Consider the following 20,454-nt stretch of genomic DNA (forward strand, 5'->3'; position numbering starts at 1 on the left):
TTATCTGATATGAGTATTGCTACTCCTGCTTTCTTTAGATTTCCATTTGCATGGAATATGTTTTTCCATCCCCTCACTTTGAGTCTGAATGTGTCCCTAGGTCTGAAGTGGGTCTCTTGTAGACAGCATATATATGTTTCTTGTTTTTGTGTCCATTCAGTGAGCCTGTGTCTTTTGGTTGGAGCATTTAATCCATTCATGTTTGAGGTAATTATCGGTATGTATGTTCCTATGACCATTTTCTTAATTGTTTTGGGTTTGTTTTTGTAGGTCCTTTTCTTCTCTTGTGTTTCCCACTTAGAGAAGTTCCTTTACCATTTGTTGTAGAACTAGTTTGGTGGTGCTGAATTCTCTTAACTTTTGCTTGTCTGTAAAGATTTTGATTTCTCCATCGAATCTGAATGAGATCCTTCCCAGGTAGAGTAATCTTGGCTGTAGAGTCTTCCCTTTCATCACTGTAGGTATATCATGCCACTCCCTTCTGGGTTGTAGAGTTTTTCCTGAGAAATCAGCTGTTAACCTTATGGGAGTTCCCTTGTATGTTTTCATTTTTCCCTTGCTCCTTTCAATAATTTTTCTTTGTCTTTAAGTTTTGCCAATTTGATTACTATGTGTCTCAGCATGTTTCCCCTGTGTTTATCCTGTATGGGACTCTCTGCACTGCCTGGACTTGGGTGGCTATTTCCTTTCCCATGTTAGGGAAGTTTTCGACTATAACCTCTTCAAATATTTTCTCAGGTTCTTTCTCCCTCTCTTCTCCTTCTGGGACCCCTATAATGTGAATGTTTTTGCATTTAATGTTGTCCCAGAGGTCTCTTAGGCTGTCCTCATTTCTTTTCATTCTGTTTTTGTTTATTCTGTTCCGCAGCAGTGAATTACACCTTTCTGTCTTCCAGGTCACTTATCCGTTCTTCTGCCTCAGTTATTCTGCTATTGATTACTTCTAGTGTATTTTTCATTTCACTTATTGTGTTGTTCATCTCTGTTTGTTTCTTCTTTAATTCTTCTAGATCTTTGTTAGACATTTCTTGCATCTTCTCAATCTTTGCCTCCATTCTTTTTCCGAGGTCCTGGATCATCTTCACTATCATCATTCTGAATTCTTTTTCTGGAAGGTTTCCTAACTCCACTTCATTTAGTTGTTTTTCTGGGGTTTTATCTTGTTCCTTCATCTGGTACATAGCCCTCTGCCTTTTCATCTTGTCTATCTTTCTGTGAATATGGTTTTTGTTCCACAGGCTGCAGGATTGTAATTCTTCTTGCTTCTGCTGTCTGCCCTCTAAACATAATTTTAAGAGAGCTGATGAACTGTCTCTGCAATATAATGACTGATAATTTCTACATTTGAACATTTTTTCTACCCAGAGGATTAACTTATTGAGAATTTTTTAAAAATAATACTTGAGCTGGTTGTAATTTTGCAAGGCATCATTTCTTAAATAAAAAATGTAATTATAACTTTTGCTAAGCTCCACAGGGGCATAGATTTGGGTCTCTTGTATTCACCATTGTTTTTTCCAGAGGCTAGAGCAGTGCCTGTTACATGGCAGGCCCTCAAATATTCATTGAATAAATGGATGAATACGTGATGGATGTTGAAAGCTGATAGCCTAATAACAGAAGGAAACAAAGATGATGCTTATTATTATGTGAACACATGCAAGCATACACACTCACTACTTTAGTTTGACTATATTTATGACTTTACAGGGAAAAAGATGCAAAATTTCTCCCTTTAGGAAGATAATGCATATAAATAACTAACGAGCATGAGAATAGTCATAAAACACAACCAATAAACTTAAAGGTAAGGTCTTACTTTTTGAGGGCAAAAACTGTTTTTCTCCTCTTTTATTTCTTAAGGATCTTCTGACTTAGAAATACCTAATATAGACTCTGTACACAGAAGTTTCTCAAATAAGTATGCAAAGGGTAAATGTTGTTTCAACACAGTTTACCTGGAATTAGAATTTAATTCATTGCAAATCAACACATTCTTTGCAGCATTTTTGCTTGTTGGAAATAAGCTCTGAATCAGGAAGTGTATGGGTTGGGCAGCAGCATATTTGTCTTGGTGCTCTCAGTGCATGTCACCTGGGATAGGACTTGGTCATGTTGCATGAATAAATCCTGTGAAGAAGAGTTAAGGGCATTAAGGATGACTAACTTGGAGAAGGAGAAGTCTTTGGGGAGCTGGCAAGATTGCTGTCTTTGGATATTGGAAGGCCTAACCTGTAGCAGAAGGAGAGCCAAATGAATACACTATGTGGGTGCTTCCAGTAGGCAGATTTTTATTTGTCACATGTCAGCAGAGGAACAACACCATCTTAAAACCAAAACCTGGAAGAGAAAGAAGTTGCATTCCTTTTCTGGTTTTATTTTTTTCCAGGGTATCTTTATGGTATACCTCCTTCCCCCCTATTATTTATTCCCTTATTTTCTCCAAGGTTCACTGTATGAATTCCCTGATTCAGCAGGATCAGAAAACTCCAGCTTTCTATCAGCATATCTACTTTCTTGGGAATGATGATTCTCTCTGGGCCATTACATGCATAATTCAAGGCTTAGGATTCCATGGCTACAGTCAGTTAAGAGCGATATATGGTTTACCTTTGCCCATAAAAATGAGATCTAAGACCTGAGGTAAAACATAAATCAATTTTGGGACTACCTAAACCTCCACAGCATTGCTCCTGATGAGTGTCATATTGCTAAGGACTCCTCATAAATCAGCATGAAAAATTAGTCTCTATAGACAGTGCTGTGTCTGTTGCCCTTGGTATTATTTGTGTATTACCTTATTGTTAACATGCATGGTATCCTGGATTAAATATATTAGTTTTACCTCGATTTTTGTTTGGATGATAAAATCTCAGTTATTGGGCTATTACACATCAATCTTTTCTCTTTTAAATTCAGACCTCATCCCTTGTTTGGAAAATGCAAGTAGTTTAAGAGGAGTGTTATGACTTAGAGAGATAGACCCAGAACAGGAATAGAAAGTGTCCCAACCTGAAGTCTGCTTCAGAATCCTTATATAATCTTAGGTAAATTGCCCAACTTCTTAGTATCTCATTTTTCTACCCATAAAAAAATATTAACAAGGGAAATTTACCATATTCTTCCTGTTGAAGAATGAGGTATGCTTAAAGATTCTTGGCAATTAAATATTAAATTGTCCCTGAAAAGAAATAGTGTAAAGATGACTAACTTTGAGTCACTGTCATATTGTTTTTTGGTTTTGTTTTAAATCTTTATTCATACTTCTAGCCGTCTTTACAAATAGGGCTGTGTGGGACCTGGCTTTGGGGCACTCAGTGGCTGATGTTTACAGAGTGAATCATGGTGAGGAAGCAGGAGTCACCATGGTGAACTTGTCCAAGAAGGGAGAGAGCTGGGATGGACATGTGTTAGTTTGAGGGATGACCCCCAAAATGCCAGCAAATCAACTACAGCAGCCCATCAGTTCAACAGTGCCTCACTACCTTGGTGTGGTAGAAAGGTCAGTGTTGAGAAGCTTGGGTTCATTCTGGCTCAACTACTAACTGGCAATAACCCTGAACAAGTCACTTACCCTTTCTGAGCTTTAGTTCCTTTGTCTGTAAGTCTAGGGGGATTGGGCTAGATCTATACTGTCCAAAAACAGTAGCTGCCAGCCACATGGGGCTATTGAGCACTTGAAATGTGGCTAATGCAATTGATGAGGAGCTGACATTTTAATTTAATTTAAATGAATTTGAATTTAAATTTAAAAACGGGAGCAGTGTAAAATATTTTTCTCTTAAACACAACGTTATAACTTTGGTAGGACTACATTTCACTTAAATGGTTGAAAATGTAGCGTCCTTATTGGGATATGTTGTAAATGTAAACTACACCATATATCAAAGGCAATATGAAAAAGAGTGTAAAATATCTCATGAATAGTTTTCTGTATTGGTTACATGCTGAAATGATAATGTTTTGAATATATTAGGTTAAATAAAATATCTTACTTTAAAAATTTCACCTGTCTCCTTTTTACTTTTTATAATGTGACTACTAGAAAAATTTGAATTACATATAAAGCTCACTTTTAGATAGTTCTTGGCTAGATGATCTTAATTACATCTTCCAACAATAAAGCCTATTGTTCTAGGTAGCTATTGTGAAAGTTCAGCTCTGAGGGGCTTTTAATACCCATGAGGACCAAAAGAGGAAACTGGGACATGAGGGTTTTAGCACAAGCACCAGCCTTATTAAGAGCCAAAGTGAGCAGAGGTCTAGACGGTCATGGGAAACATGTAGCTTTGTAACCATGAATCAGCCATGTTCAGGTCTGATCCTTGATGTGATCCACTGGCCCACTTTCTAGCCAGACATGCTCATGTCTCATTTTTCTCTTCCCCTTCTGCCCTCACAGTCTTTTTAATTAGTTATATTCCAGGCTTTTGAAGCTTCCTGCTCTCAGGAAGTAGATATGTTGGAAGACATAATTCAGACTGTTTGGGAAAGAAGACATGTCCCCCTCCCTTCCTGGGTATCACTGTGGGCCATGGATGTTTCTAGGATGCAGGTGAGAAAAAACACTTTGTAGCAGGTGTCAGTGTGGTCTTACTTGGTATGGGCTCCTCATATCTACCCCATCACCCTAACTCCCAAGAAAGGTCCCCAGACAGGATGATGAAACATAAAAAGGGCAAGTTCTATAGAAAACTTGCTTGAGGAAATGAGGCAATCCCAAGTGTCAAGGATAACAGATGTATGGCATACAGTAGTTTTATTTGATCAATATTTATTCATCACAAGTTTTAGTTTGATTATTGATTATTCATAGTGATGAGGAGAATAAGCTCTGGGGTTGGAAAAAACCTGGATTTGAATGTTAGTCCTGATACCACTGTGTATTATTGGAAATTTTTCTAACTTCTCTGAGTCAATTTCCTGGTTTCCTTTTTTGGTCCTCATGGGTATTAAAAATTACAATCAAAGAGACAAGAAGATCGGAGAGAATTTATTTCAACATGGTCACAGGCTCTTTGCCTGGCACCTTGCATAGACTATTTCATTTAACGCTTTCATCAACTCTGTGAGGTAGATGTGTTTATCTCTGTTCCTCAGATGAGGAAACTGAGGCCCAAGGATGTTAAATAACTTATCCAAAATCACACAGCTATCAAGTGGCCTTATAATTCACACTCTCTACTTTAAAATTTGTGCTCAAAGCCCCTCAGAGCTGAAATTTCACAATAGCTACCTAGAACAATAGGATTTATTGTTAGAAGATGTAATTGAGATCATCTAGCCAAGCACTATCCAAAAGTGAGCTTTATATGTAATTCAAATTTTTCTAGTAGTCACATTATAAAAAGTAAAAAAGAGATAGGTGAAATTTTTTAAGTAAGATATTTTATTTAACCTAATATATTAAAAATATTATCATTTCAGCATGTAACCAATACAGAAAACTATTCATGAGATATTTTACACTCTTTTCATATTGTTTTTGAAATATGATGTAATTTACATTTGCAAAATATCTCAATAAGGATGCTACATTTTCAACCATTCAAGTGAAATGTAGTCCTACCAAAGTTAGGTGGATAGAGCCACCTTATTACTTGACCAGGTTCCCATGGCCCCTCGCCCCTACCTTTATTCCTGCACCTGTCGCACATAGTTATTCCTTTATAGCTCTGTCACTGATGGGAATATGAATGCCTCTGGCAGATTGGTCAACTCCCAGGGACCCCATTCACACAATAGCTGGTATGAATGGCACTGCCTAGAGGTGTGCCACATCTAGCCTGAGCAGCCCCTCTGTAGCGCAGGGGCTCTGCCTGGGGATGGGGTGGAGTGGGTAGTTAGCAAATTTTTTTCCTGGCATCTGGTACATGGTAGGTACTCAACAAATATTTTTTGAATGAATGACACTGGTCTACAATTTATTTTAAGTTGATTTGATCCATTTTCCTAATATGTGGATCTTTTCATCTAGACAATTATCTTATTATTATGAGATTCCTGCCACCTCCATCTAGGAAAATGCTTCAGTTTTAAAGGATTAATGTTATTGATGTTTCTTGTGCATCCAGCAGAACTTCTAGAGAGGTGAGCTCACTGTGGAGGAGCTGGGTGTGTTTAGGCTGCTTGGTGCCGCTGGGGTCTTGACTGCTGGGGTGACTGAGCCTGCAGGGCCCATTTGGTCCATGCTCCACCTACTTTCAATGCTGAGAAACAACTCAGTGACCTTCTGGCTTCATTTTCAATGTCATAGATATGGCTCTGGAAAAGAAACCGAGTTTATATTTTCAGCATATAATAGCACTGAGTTTGGGTCACAGCTGCAGCAAAATCAACCAGAAACAGATAAACAATACGTAAACAAAGTGGGGATGAATTTGATCCATTTTCCTAATTTGGAGTGTGGAGCTGGTTGGCTGGGGGGAGATTGTGGGTGGATTATCTGTCTTGGATTCTTCTGATTGCTTGAATTCATACTTCAGCGAGGAGAAATTTAGCCCAGAATGCTAACGGTACCAGGATGGAAAAGCCTCTCCAGTTCAGGTGGATAAACAGTCATGGGGCACTCAGTCAGGCCTGGGGTGGCCGGGACAGTTACTTCCCCCCAGGTCCTTTCATTGCACACTGCCAGCTTCATGTCCTAGGGGAGAAGAAAACATATCCTTTTTTTGGTTTTGAAGAAACTGAGCTGCCCAGAGACTTCACCTGATTTACTTCTTTTTTTAAAAAATACATTTATTTATTTATTTTTGGCTGCATTGGGTCTTCGTTGCTGCCCACCGTCTTTCTCTAGTTGCGGCAAGTAGGGGCTACTCTTCGTTGCAGTGCACAGGCTCCTCATTGTGGTGGCTTCTCTTGTTGCAGAGCACAGGCTCTAGGCACACGGGCTTCAGTAGTTGTGGCATGCGGGTTCAGTAGTTGTGGCTCACGGGCTCTAGAGAGCAGGCTCAGTAGTTATGGTACACAAGCTTAGTTGCTCTGCGGCATGTGGGATCTTCCCAGACCAGGGCTGGAACCCGTGTCCCTTGCATTGGCCGGCAGATTCTTAACCACTGCACCACCAGAGAAGTCCCTGATCTGCTTCTTGATTGTTAAAAAGGAACATAAAGACATGTAGGAAACCCTTTTTTCCTGACCAAGCCTGCTTTTCAAAATCTGTTGTGCTGCTGCAGACCCCAAAGTCACATATTTGGGTGTCAGGAACTGAATATGGAGTCTTCTTCTCTTGACATTCCTGCTGGGAAAATCCTATCCCCTTCTCTCTGCCCAGGTACCCCAGAGAGTTGTATGTCTCTGCCTGACTAGAGAGAAGATCACACACATGGAGATGCAAAACAGGAAAATCCATTAATATATTTTAAAAATGCTTCCTGTGATAACAGAATTCATGTTGAGACAAGAAGCTTCACAAATCCTCAGCTTCCCAGAGGACGGAAAATATTTCATGGGGAAAATGGAAAGAAACCCAGTACCAAGTGTTAGGACATGAGGATATGGTTTTCTCTCAAATTTCCCAGGCAGTTTGTGCTGTTGTCTTACATGTGACCCCTCACTCTACCCATTTCACTTACTTCCCCGACAATGGAAGCATAGCAGGGCACATACCAGGTTTGTGAAATCAAGCTTCTATAATTCTCTTTGTGAGGAGCAAATGGAAATAAATTGAGCTAATTAATATAAGGGTTTGTAAGAACTGAAAGGCCATGCTATAAAACACAATTTGGAAAAGGGGAAACAAATCTTTGCATTTGGTGCTTAGGATCCAGTCCAGGATTGTGACATGGGGTTTCCTTTTCAGCTTTCTTCTTTTTTCTTTTTAACTTGGCAGGGAAATGTGGCCTAGATATTTCAGCTTGGATGAACCAGATAGCTGATCCATGGAGTTGCTGATTGGTTTTGCTCCATGTGGCTGCAAAGCCAGGCACCTAATTGTGTGCTCTGGAAATAATCATGGTGTAACACATCCTTTAAAAGGGGAGGCTGGTTTCCTTGCTGCCAAAATGACGGATGTCTGGTAATTTAACTTTGCCAATATTGGTAGGTAGTTATTGGCTTTAATTTATGACTAATAATTGGCACAAAGAGAAAATTTGATTTTCTAGCCTATTTGCTCCTTCATAGATCCTTAGGCATTTAAAGTGGGTGAGTTGATGTGTACTGCTCTCTTCATCACCTTTCCATGTTTCCACGTGACTGGGTCAGGTTTTCTATCAAGGAGAGCAGAGAATAGGAATACTTACTTTAATATTCTGGTGAAACGTTTTCCTTTTACTGAATGGCTTATAAATTGACTCTTTTTTTCAGAGACAGATGACAGAAACTCAACTCCATCTACCTTGAGCAAAAAAGTAGATTTATTGACTCATATAACAGGAAAATGCAGCCAGCAGTGGATTAGCTTCAGGCACAGCTAGATCTAGGGGTTCAAACATTATCATCCAGGCCATTTCCCTCTCTCTACTTTTTTGTCTGTCCTTGTCTGTTCTATAGGCAGGTTCCCTTCATGTGGTAGGCAAGATGGGTGACAGTAGCCCTAGGCCCATACTCTCCTGCTTAGCAGCCCTGAGTGAAAATAGAACGTTTCTCTTCCATCATCCTGACATTGCCCTCAGAGAAAGTGCTCATTTGCTGTGCTTGGGCCATGAGTTCATCTTTGAACTAGTCCTTGTGACCGGGGGTAGGTACATGTGAACTGGAGAGTCTGTCCAAGTGCTCATCCCTGTGGTGGAAGTGGCAGGTCCTAACCCCAGAAAAAGTTCCTTTATGTCTAATTGGCTGTAATTCAGTCACATGGCCAACCCTGAATCACACACCTGACCAAGGGGATGTGGTACTCTAATTGGCCAGGCCTGAGTCACCTGTGTCAGCTCTGGAGACAGAGACATAGGACAAGAACTGAGAGTGAAGGGGGGCGGGGGTGCCCCAAGGAAATTGGAGCACTGGCAGAGGGAGAGCATAAGTTGGCTAGCTGAAACAAAAACTATGAAGAGACTTCAATAACAGCTTGCACTTACTGTCTAAACCTTTGGAGGTTGGATTTGTTTTTTCTGTGACACTATATTGAAACCTAAGGAAATATAAGTTTACCCTGCTTACAAATCCCTATATTTAGAGAGTGTTTTTGATTTTGCAGAGTTCTTCCCCCAATTCTAATAACAACCCTATGGAGTTTGTAACTATTCCCATTCTACAGGTGAGGAAACTAAGGTACAGAGAAGTTAACTAACCCCACACTACATAACTAGCAACTAGAGGAGCCAGTGCTCAAATCCAGGCTGACCCTATAGCCCTTGCATTTTCTACCCTGCCCTGTGAGAGAGAAAGACGGCTCATAGAAAGCCGTTCCAGTGTGAATAGGAGCGGGGCACAGATTCAACAGACAGTTCAGAGGAGCTGTTAGCAGTAGACTCTGTTGACTCACTGATGGTAGGTGGAGGTGGAGGTGAAGGAGAGGAGGTGACTCAGCCTTCAGCTTGGGTGACGGGTGGGGTGATGCTGCTGCCATTAATTTAGATAGAGCTCACAGGCTGAGATGATTCCCAGCTTCTCAGGTACATCCCCCCTCCCCACTTCAGTTCTTGAACCATTCCTGATGACACCCAAGAGATGACCACCTCCCTTTTCCCTGTGCCCTCCCCTATCTTGTGGGGCTCCTTCTTCTAGGCCTGGGATACAGTGGTCTGGCTAGATTTGGCTTTTACAGTGTTCTAGTGGTCTGGCCTGTATGTCTTCTCTCAGAGTTCTCCAGGACTCAGGCTCCTTTGCTGCCAAAGGAATGCTGAGAGTGAATCCTGGTGATTGGGTGGCCTGAGTTTCAGCACACAATAGGCTACCTCAGTTTCCCCTCCTTAGTCTTAGCACTCCAGTGCTGCTTGAGGACCTGTCCAGTGGCTGAGCCTGGGTGTCCTACTCAACTCTTGCAATCCCCTTCTGTCTGATTTTCTGGCATGTTGGTTATGGCCATACCTCACATGGACAAATATCCCTCAGGGATGATCTATCATCCTGACTCCTGAATATTGGCCACAGTCTGGATGTCCCAGAGCATTGCTCTGCTGGACTGTCTACCTGGCCGGGGGCCACTGGACTTACCTCTTCCAAGAGTCTTAGATGCTGCTTCCCCATGTTGGTGTCCCTGCCAGAGGTATTAGGTCTATTCTTGTTCCCTTTGCTGATCGGACTCTTCCCACCTTGGAGCTTTTGCCCTGTGGCTGCCACACCGTCGGCAGTGCTCTGCTGCCTAGTCTGGCTGGCTTTCCCTTGCCATTCAGATTGAGCTTAAACGTCATGTTCCTAGTCAGTGTTGCCTGCCCTCTTCCCATCTCTTTCTAGATCCTCAACCCATTTCTTGTTCCTCATCACACTATATATTTGGAATCCTTTTATTTGGGTCTTTGCTTCTTATCTGTCTCCTCATTAGAATCAAAGCTCCTGGAAGGCAGGGATCTCCCCTCTTATGCTCACTGTTATACTGGAAGACCTGGAACAGGCCCTGTGATACAGGAGGTGCTCAAGGAACTACTTATGGAATGTTACTGAATGATTCTTGATTGCTGAGCTCATGTCATGTCTGGTCTATACCAGTGGGAGAAGATGCGATGGATTTTGTGCAGGCTAAATTGGAGGACTGTCCACTTGGAGCTGTCTAACGCTCTCTGCCGGGAACTGTCCACCTGGTCTGTCAGGCAGACTCCTAGATTCAGCTTGGAATTGCCCTCTCAAAAACCTTCCCTTGGGCTTCCCTGGTGGCACAGTGGTTGAGAGTCCGCCTGCCGATGCAGGGGACGCGGGTTCGTGCCCCGGTCCGGGAGGATCCCACATGTCACGGAGCGGCTGGGCCCATTGAGCCATGGCCACTGAGCCTGCGCGTCCAGAGCCTGTGCTCCACAACGGGAGAGGCCATAGCAGTGAGAGGCCTGCGTACCGCAAAACAAACAAACAAACAAAAAAACCTTCCCTTGCCCTGACTCCCAAAGCAGTACTAGGCGCCTCTTCTTCCTTGCTGTGGGAGCACCTCTTTCCAACCTTTAATTATCCACCTGTCGCACAGCATTGTATACTTGTTTGCTTACCTGTATTCCTCCCCAGTTAGACTGTGACCTTTTTGCCAGCAGGAATTCTGTGGGGTTTGTCTTTGGACCTGGTGTCTCATATAGAGTTACAATTCAATTCCACAGTTATTTGTGTGGGAATATATAAGTTGGTGAGTGTGTTAATAAACAGGATGTATGAATCTATGCAAGAGATGCAAGAGATAAGTCAGGGTTAGTGATGCAATAATAAAATCAAGTAATTTAGAGCCATTTATCCAAAAACAATGTCACTGAAAAACCTTTGAAACTTTGGCCAGTCATGTGCAGAAGAGCTCAAGTCATCATTATTGTGTCAAATTAAGTCCATCTGAGCCATTCTCCAATCACATGCTCCTATTCATAAGCCTAGAATAGAAATTCAGAATTGTGTCCTGACCCACTGGAGGTAACTCCAGAGTCATGGTTGTGACATTCTCAGCTCTTGAACAACTCTATTTTCATCTAACCTGAGTTATAGTCACTAGTTCTTGAGAGTCTCAGTCTCATTAATCATAAGAGCGTCTGTGCAGGGGAGGCGCCTACCTCATCCTGCCCATGTGTAGATTAATGACGCACAACATGAGGGTTAGCTCAGGCTCGTTCTTTTCACTTTTGATTCATTGATGGGCTTATTCTGTACTTGGCTCACTGTATTATCACAGATTTAAGACCTAAAGACATAATTCATTTGGTAATTTTATGTAATGTCACCCCTGAGATGAAATTTTCATTGTGAAAGAAAATTAGTTGTTTATTCACCAACCATTTTTAAGTTGTGTATTGCATTGCAGGCATTGTGCTAGGGTTTGAGGACAAGGATGAGTATGATGCGTCCTTGTCTTTGAGGAGCAGATAGTCTAAAGGGTGATGCAAGACAAGAGGGGAGATGCTTTCAGTCTCATTTGGTGAGGGCCATGGTAGGGTAAAGTCTTGGGGGATGAATACAAGCAGGTCAGATAAAGGATAGAGAGCAGGGAGGGAACAGCAAGAACAAAAAACAGGAAAGCATGGACTGGGAGTGGCATGAGACCAAACCAGAGCCGTCTCTGGACCCCGTAAGGCACTTGAATTTTAGCCTGTAGACCAGTGTTTTTCAAAACATATTTGAAGGAATACTTGTTCTGTGTGATGATAATTGCTCTTGCATGGTAAAAGGGTTTCCTGGTTAACCAAATTAAAGGACAGTATTAATACTGTTCAGTTGGTTCCTGTTTTTCTTGAGTGCTGTGCACCATCCTGTGACAGGCGAGGGGGACAGAGGGGAACAATACACACGGTCCCGTGCTCATGGGGCTTGTAGGCCAACGGGGAAGACAGGAATTAGCAAATGGCTACAAATGATTTCTTAAGTCTATACAAGTAGGAACATCCCAGAAAGGAGTTTGTGTTATAGGATATAAGAACAAGAATTAACATTTTTTTTTTTTTTTTTTTTTTTTGCGGTACGCGGGCCTCTCACTGTTGTGGCCTCTCCCGTTGCGGAGCACAGGCTCCGGACGCACAGGCTCAGTGGCCATGGCTCACGGGCCCAGCTGCTCCGTGGCATGCGGAATCTTCCCAGACCGGGGCACGAACCCGTGTCCCCTGCATCGGCAGGTGGACTCTCAACTACTGTGCCACCAGGGAAGCCCAAGAATTAACATTCTTTTAGCCCATGCTATTAGCCAGACATTGGGCCAAGGGCTTCACAATCATTATTACATTTAAACAAAGCTAATTGGGGCAATATGCTGGGTGCTTTTTGCATTTCCTGATGTTGGACATAGTCATAGGGCATTTCCTAAATGGGTTTGACCACAGGACCGCTTTTTCACAGACCACTCATTCACTCGTTTTAGCATGGGGAACCATTGAAGGGTTCTCAACTGAGGAGAGATATGGTCAAGTTTAATTTTCCAAATGGCAGGAAACGTACTTTGTCATCCTGGTGACTCAAAAATGGTCAGAAGCTTTAGAAAGAATTTAGGGATCTTCAACCTTGCCAGTGCATAAGACTTACCTGGGCTTCCCTGGTGGTGCAGTGGTTAAGAATCTGCCTGCCAATTCAGGGGACACAGGTTCGAGCCCTGGTCCGGAAAGATCCCACATGCCACAGAGCAACTAAGCCCGTGCGCCACAACTACTGAGCCTGTGCTCTAGAGCCCTCAAGCCACAACTACTGAGCCCGTGAGCCACAACTACTGAAGTCTGCGTGCCTAGAGCCCGTGCTTCGCAACAAGAGAAGCCATTGCAATGAGGAGGCCACGTACCGCAACAAAGAGTAGCCCCTGCTCGCCGCAACTAGAGAAAGCCCATGCACAGCAACGAAGACCCAGTGCAGCCAAAAAAAAAAAAAAAAAAAAAGACTTACCTTTGTTTTCCAAAATACTGACCTATTAAATCTGAGTTTCCTGGAGGGCAGTCTGTAGCTCTTGGATACATAGGAAACTGGTAATATTGTCTGCCTCTGAGGCGAGGTCCTGGGTGGCTCTGTGACAGAGACAGGAGGAAGGCTCTTCACTGTAAAGTGGTGAACCGTGGTTACACATTACCTATTACAAAATAAATGTGGAAATTTAAAAAATCTCCATGGATGATCCAGATGTAACAAGGATTGAGAACCACTAGTAGAGTTAATTAGTGAATTAAAAACAAAATAGTGTGAAACAAGTAATTAAGATTTTCTATTATAAATAAGATGTGCTAGAATAGATGTGAGCATTAGGACGATATTAGCCATAAAGAAAGCAACTTTCTAGTGATGGCACAGAGAAGTCAGACCATGAAGGGTTAAGAAGACAGAAAAATGGGGAGTGGAGGCCAAAGACTAGAAGCTGTTTTCTGGGAGAACCCTGCCCCCTCTACTCACTAGCTGATTAACTGTGGGACTTGGGAAAGTTTCTGAGTCCCCTGGATTCCTAACTGTAAGGCGAGAATAATATTAGCCTTAGAGGTTGGTTAGGAAAATCAAATGAAACAGTGAGTGAAGGTTTTACACATACACAACGCATGCACACGCACACAGCACTTAGCATAGTGCCTCGTGCAATGTGAGCAGATAGGGTAGATCTGGACATTTTGGTTGGGAGAGCAGAAGGCTGAAATTACAAAAGTGGAGATAGATCAAGATCCTGTAGAAAATAGAAGGGGAGGGGAGCAAAAGCATCAGCTGAAAGTGTTTCTTGGAAAGGAGGAGGACCCCTTTCCTCTGGTGGGGAGGGGAAGGAAGGAGAGGCTGAGCCAGTATAGAGGTGATTTGGCAACAGAGACATTTGGAGAGGGAGGAGGGAAGCTGAAGGAGACAAGGGTAAGAACCCTCACTCCTCTTCTCTGCAAAGAAAGAGGCAAGGTGAGAATTGCCTAAAATGTTTCAAGTGCCAACAACATTTGATGCACAAAAGCCACATTTTTGGTTAAAATAAATTGGTGCCAGTCATCATATCTGAATAAAAATATAGGCAGCCTCGTTACTGTGTCACCTCCCTGCTTCTCCTCTTTTTTTTTATTGCATTACCTCTGGCACAGATACCTTCAAGGGTTGTTTATTCATTCAGACCTTTTATTTTGAGCCTACTGTGTGGCAGGTCCCAGACCAGGGAGGTCCTCATGCTGACAGTGGTACGGGACAGTGGGGGTGTGGAGGGATGAGGGAGAAAATCACAGTTCACCTCTTCTTGTGCATGGTGTGTGAACTTAGCAACTCAGAGAAGGCTGGGTGTTTCCAGGGCAGGAATTGTGTGGGTTTCTATTTGCGTGGGTGTGTTGACGCCTGCTTATTTCCCCAAATGAGCTGATTGAGATGGGACTATGAATCTACTTGAGTAGACATGTCCCATTTGGCCCAAGAAAGATACTGGCACACTGTATCAAAGAGCCTGGAAAAGAATATGTTGGGAAAAAATAAAAGAATATGTTGAGTCAAGTTTAAAAACAATTTCTGAAACATAATTATCCGCTTTCTATTTTTTTTAAATTAATTTATTTATATTTTGTCTGCGTTGGGTCTTAGTTGCTGTGCGCAGGCTTTCTCCTGTTGCATCGAGTGGGAGCTACTCTTTGTTGCGGTGCACAGACTTCTCATCGCAGTGGCTTTTCTTGTTGCAGAGCACAGGCTGTAGGTGCGTGGGCTCAGTAGTTGTGGATCATGGGCTTTAGAGTGCAGGCCCAGTCGTTGTGGTACACAGGCTTAGTTGCTCCATGGCATGTGGGATCTTCCCGGACCAGAGCTTGAACCCGTGTCCCCTGCATTGGCAGGCAGATTCTTAACCACTGCGCCACCAGGGAAGTCCCTCTACTTTCTTAACAAGGAGGACAGTAGTGTTCAATCCTTTCAGACCCAATGTCCCCTTCATAGCAAATATCAATACTTTACTATTCTGAAATGAGATCCATAGATGATATAACCTACCTACATATGTTTAAAAAATATAATGCCTGAACTGTATTATATAGAAGAAATTAAAGTTGAGTAAATTCCCATTAAGTGTAATTCTCCATGAGAATTCTTAGGCATGGCCACATCAGTGGTACAGTGAAGTACACATGCTGACATTTATATGGATAGTCACGTTGGATGTGACAGCTGAAAACATAGGCTGATTTGGGTTTTATTATATTGGTAACTCAGATACCACGTGCAGCTTTGCTGATGGTGATATACGTTTCCAAAATGGTGAAGAACTTTTGATAAAGTTCTGAACACAACAAATATACATTTCTCTCAATTTTCACAGTAGGAGCATTTTGGAAAATTCAACAAATATTGAAAAATGCAAAAGCCAGTCAAACACAAGATATTTTGTGTTCGTATGTAAAACAGTGTTTGATTTTAGCTCAGATCATTATTAACAGACTTTTCATCTACATGAATGTCCAGCGGGAACGTGGAAAGTTCCATGGCACTCAGGGCAATTGTTTGTTATGTGGGACTTTCCTGCAGACTGCAGGACATCTGCCACATCTGGCTGTCCACTCCATTCAGGTGACAGCCAAGAAACACCCAACAGGTTTCCAAAATGTCCACCAGGGGGTGGCCCCGTCCCCTTTGAGAATCACTGCTGTTTAATATGTGACTATAATTGAACTCTACACTAAGAGAAGCTCACTAAATGCTTGTTGGATAGAATGACTAAGAATCTTGCAGATCCTCACAACCATCATTTTGAACTTTAAGTCACACCATGGAGAGGCTGTAGATATAAATGGAAGATGTAGACAGGAATAGCCAAATGCTTCAATCTTGCAAGCCTATCCCAACTGGTTGGAAGTGGTTGCCTTTAACGCCATCCACAGAATAATTTCTGAGGTAGTGTCCAGCTTGTTCAGTCATTCAGGAGCTATTTCTCGGGCATCTGTGCTAGGCACTGTTCTAGGAGCTGGTGGTACAGTAATGAATAAAACAGACAGACTCAGACCCTCATGGAGCTAAATTTTTCAGCTCACAGAGAATGGACATTAAAGGTGTCTGCAGTGAGATCAGAAGTCCACTAGCCAAAAATTACCTGAACAAGGAGAGTGATCTGTATCTCTACAAACCTAGGAACTCTTCTGGAATTTTAAAAAATTAAGTGTCTCATATAAGTTCATTTTCATATACTTCGTTGTCTTCTCCTCGGAAAGAGAAAAAGGAAACAACAAAACAAACAACTTTTAGTTAATTGAGAATTCTGATTGAGTTTTTGTTAGCAGAGTTATTCTATCATTTTACAGGATGCATGAGAATTAACGACCACATATCACTCGATAAGAAATGAGGGCTTGGTCAAATCAGAAACAAGAATTTATCTAAAAGTAACTAAGACACCTGGACCTATCAAAACTTATGAACATCCTGTGTCTATGAAGACCTGGTCACCAACATTCCTGGGCAAACCTTGAGAATAAGGCACATGTCCCAAGCCACTGAGTGAGAAGGCAGACTGTTAGTAAAAGCTGGGCTTTGAATCTGATCTCTTCTGGAGTCCTGGACCTGCCCCTTCTTGCTGTGGCTTTGTGATTTGGGTCTCTGTGTCCTCATCTGCAAAATGAGTGAATACCTACCTCCTTGGGTTATGTGACTAAGGGAAATAACGTTCCCAAGGCACTGAGCACGATACCCGGCGCAGGGTCGCTCAGGGTGCCTAAATTGTTATTACTTTTCTAGGAGAAGTAGGTTGAGGGCGGTTGATTGGGTTCCCTCTTTTCTATGTGAGCACTGTCACTCAGCAGCTGAGGTGGCCTGTTCTTGCATTATTGTCACTCCAGGAGAGGAGATAACTTTTCCTTGCAAACTAACTTATGGTTTCATATACTTTATTGGATCTTAAAGATGGAAAGTACATTAAACATCTGTTCAAACCCCCTCATTGCATAGAGGAATAAGCTGAGTTCCAGAGAGGTCTAGTGATCTGGGACTAGAAACAGTGTTTAGCATCCCAAGGACCAGGCCTCCAAGACCTATTAAACCCATAACATGACCCAGAGTTTTCCAATGTATGAATGTAGGACCACCTACATTCACCTGTATTAGGATCACATGAGGAGATTTTCAAAATACATGTTCCTGCATGCTACACCCCAGCTATTTGATCAGAATCTCTAAAGATGGGGTCTGGGAATCTGTACTGAATAGGTCACGCTTGGAATCAAGTACCATTCAAGCAGTGATCACTTACCTTGACTTACATTATTATAGAATATGTCTGTGCCCAGTGCCACCTGGTGAAGACTTGGTCACAGTGGATTTCAAACGGGACCATAAATCAAGGGCTCTTGAACTATCTAACAATTTCAGCTATTGTTTCTATTAGTTTCTGCTTCAATTATCCAATGAGCTTTTTCTGTGCCAGGTTGGACCAGTTCGGTGGCTCTTGTGAGGTTTTGTAACTCAGTGTAGCTCTCTGCTCTTAAAAATGCCCAAGAAGTGAATTAATGCATGTAAAGCCTTAGAACCATGCCTGGCTCATAGTAAGTACTCAGTAAACGTTAGTCATTAGTTTTATCACTCATCAGAGCAGGGAGACCATCTGCAGAGAGGTGACACTGACATGAGAGATTTCTCTGACATGAGCCTAGGTCATATAGGGTCAGTGTCCATTTGATTAGCACAGATGTCTGGAGTTAGTCATTATGATAAAGGAAAAGGAAGATACCATGATACCATCTAAGACTCTGTAAATGTGTAGCACAAATCATACTCCCTTATTGTTTGTTTTTCCTGCAAAGAGAATGTAAGATCACATATTACTCTATTTTTGACAGTTTAAATTACTGCTTGCACCAGCAAAAACTACTCATACCAGGATGATTGTTCAGTTAGAGGTTTATTTATTCTCCTACAAATAACAGAGACAGACAAAGAACATAAGCTGTTGTATACTTTTTAGGTTGTTGTATATGATTTGTACATCTCCAAATTTGAAGAGAGATACAGTTCTCATGAACATGGAGAATTTTAGCTACCAAAGAATTCGTAGCTGTAATAAGTAGTATGTAATTGAGAGAATATGAAAATGAGTGAGGAAGTGGTTTCTCTAGCCTGGTGAAAGGGAGATGGTTCTTTTTTCCCTTGAGTAAAGCACCTGTTCACTGCAAAAGGAAATGTGGAGCCAAGAATCCATGACGCCAGCATTTGGCAGTAACATCCCCTTTCATCTTCAGATCTCACAACAGTTTATGGGCACTAATTAAGTTACATCACACTCACACAACTCACACTGAATTTTTTTTTTTTTTTTGCTTTATAACAAATTGAATCAGTTATACATATACATATGTTCCCATATCCCCTCCCTTTTGCGTCTCCCTCCCACCCTCCCTATCCCACCCCTCCAGGCGGTCACAAAGCACCGAGCTGATCTCCCTGTGCTATGCGGCTGCTTCCCACTAGCTATCTACCTTACGTTTGGTATCGCACTGAATTTTATTTACTTTCTTTTTACTAAGGAAAACCAGGGCAGAGAATGTATAAAGTGTTACCAGAAGTTACAAAACTGGGATTTGAACGCAGTACCCAAATCCTCTGGCCCAGAGAGGGAGGGGGCCCAAATGGTGGGCTTGATGGTTGACTCATGGCTTTTGTGGAGCAGGAAGTGATCTCCAGCAACTCTGAGAGGAAAGAGTAAGCTGGGGACTCAGGGATGGTCTGAGGGACCAAGGGTGGGGATCAGAGATCCTGATGTACAGTGAAGGTCCGTGCACCTGGCGTCTCTTACCACCACACTCCTTCTGGCTTAGCTTGTGTGTTCCTAAATGGATGCATTGGGATTGCAATTCATAGCAACCACTCTAGCTTCTTCTTGAGAGGTAGGCTGTGAGCCTTGAGTAGAGTGTGTGTGTGTCGGGCACTTGTTGTAAGGGTGAGAGGGGAGTGGTCTGTTGTTGGTGGACAGAGAGGCCAGTCAGTTACCAAGGGAAGGGGCACCAGGAAGAAAATCAAAGGGTAACAGGTTAAGTTACTCCTTCCCATTTACCATGATGACCCTATGTAAAAAGGAAGAAAAAAACAAGCATAGGCTGGGTCTGAGGTCGATCTCAGATGGCCAACTGTGCCAGCTACTTCTAAGACCTACCAGACCCAGACTTGTCCAGGACCCAAAATAAATCTGTCTGGATCTATGAGAACTTTTGAATTGGGACTAAAGTTAATTTAAAATAACTCACTTTTTTTGTTCACACCCTCTTAAAATGAATTTTTAAAGATTCTGCATGAGTATTTTCACTTAGGTGGAACTAGAATTATAAAATGGGAAGCCCCAGTAAAGGCAAGTGCAAATTCAAGTAGGGGGTCTTAGGGGTTCAGAAAGTACCCTATTTCTGAGGTTGAATCAAATACATAAAAATAGCAGAAAACCAATCATTTCTTCAAAGAGAGTTACATACCAAATTGCAGGAGAATTTATTAGCACATCTAAATCTGAAAAAGAGATTTATTATATATTTATAAGGCTGTTTCAAGTAGGAAGCAGAAGGAAAAAATTCTAGTTGGTATCAGTTTTTATTCCAAATTGCATCAGTTCATTAAAAACAAATAATTTACAAAGGAACTAGTCCATAACTCTAATGGAAAATTAATACAAATCATAAGTATATAAATATTTTTTCATTAAGTGATATTAATACAGCTGCAAGTAACAGTTAATAAATATGGCTGTATATATATGATGTTTATAGATGAGATTATGCTTACCTTCTTGCTAACACCAATGTTTTGGAAAATGTTAAGATAATACTACCTTTACTAAAAAACATGCAGCAAAAGTAGTCTACCTAACATTCTATCATCATTTCGGTAAGCTACAATATAATAGTAATTTATGTTCATGATTTAGTGGTATCGAAAGATCCCCCCAAATGTCTTTTAGTTATCAAAGAAAGATAAAATATCATTTGATACAGTTTTTTTAAACTTTGTTATAGTTTT

The sequence above is a fragment of the Hyperoodon ampullatus genome, assembly GCF_949752795.1.
Source record: "Hyperoodon ampullatus genome assembly, chromosome: 5".
Lineage (NCBI taxonomy): Eukaryota > Metazoa > Chordata > Mammalia > Artiodactyla > Ziphiidae > Hyperoodon > Hyperoodon ampullatus.